General features: G+C 23.0%; 1 protein-coding gene across 1 annotated transcript in view; it reads left to right on the top strand.

The window, feature by feature from the left end:
* LOC123004818 (FMRFamide-related peptides) overlaps positions 1-1,037 on the top strand; it is a 13,013-nt gene that overhangs the window by 6,652 nt on the left and 5,324 nt on the right. The window lies entirely within an intron of this gene.

Raw genomic sequence — 1,037 nt, 5'->3', positions numbered from 1 at the left:
AAAATCTTGTTTTGGAAAATTTTAATTTTTTTTAATAAAAAATTCTTAAAAAATAACATAGTTTGGAACAAATTAGTGCAAAATTTTCTCAGTTTAATAAGTTTCTTGGTGAAAAACACACTCAATTTTTAAAAAGTGACAAAAACAATTCTTACCTTGCAATTTTCCACATGGTTCTCGTAAAATATTACAAAATTGAGCTTTTTTTGAGAAAATTTTTTTATTACATTAATAAAAATAATCACATTTGTACACGAACAAAATGCTATTGAATATTTAAAAATAATTATTTTTTTCCAAGTGCGAGTATTTGATCAAGAAAGATAATTATTCCTTGCTTAAAACAAACACAAATGTATGTTTTGTTGACTTGCAAAGTTGAATTGAATTCATTAATAAAGCCAACAGTTTAAATCATTGAAAAGTACAAAAAACACATTTCTCGCAATTTACCTTTCATTTCTGACGTTCAAATTAGATTAAAAACTAATCTCGGGAATTATGAGGAGAAATTGGAGGAAATGACCAATAAATTAAAAAAACACACTATTTTCACTCATTTTACTAGAATTTTAACAAAAAACACTCTCTGGTAAATAATCCAAAATACTGCGAATTATTTTAATAAAAAGAAACACCAATATATTTTTATATTTACTTTTAACAACCAAAAAATAGTTTTTTAAAGCCTGAAAACCTGAAAAATGTCAATTTTTCAGTAGCGAATTGTGAGGAGAATAAACTTGTCATTTGAGTTTCTAAACAGAAAAAAAAATAGTTATTTCAATTCTTTTAACAAAATTCCCCAAATTATACAAAAATTGATGTTTTTTAAGTCATTTCTGAGTAAAATTTTACTTAAACAATTAAGCCAAAAAATTACAAAATTTCGCCAAAATAATGCAATTTTTTACGTTTTTAAGTTTTTTGATATATTTTGCTGAAATAAACCAAAAAAAAAAATTAACTTAAGCAAAATTGGTGTTTTAGACTATTTTGCTCAATTTATTTTATTTTATTATTTCAACAAAACGTTT

This window comes from Tribolium madens, unplaced genomic scaffold (genome assembly GCF_015345945.1).
Source record: "Tribolium madens isolate multiple individuals breed KSU strain unplaced genomic scaffold, Tmad_KSU_1.1 Scaffold_20;HRSCAF=117;Tcas5.2_LG4, whole genome shotgun sequence".
NCBI classification, from domain to species: Eukaryota; Metazoa; Arthropoda; class Insecta; order Coleoptera; family Tenebrionidae; genus Tribolium; species Tribolium madens.
This window is presented reverse-complemented; position numbering and strand designations above follow the sequence as displayed.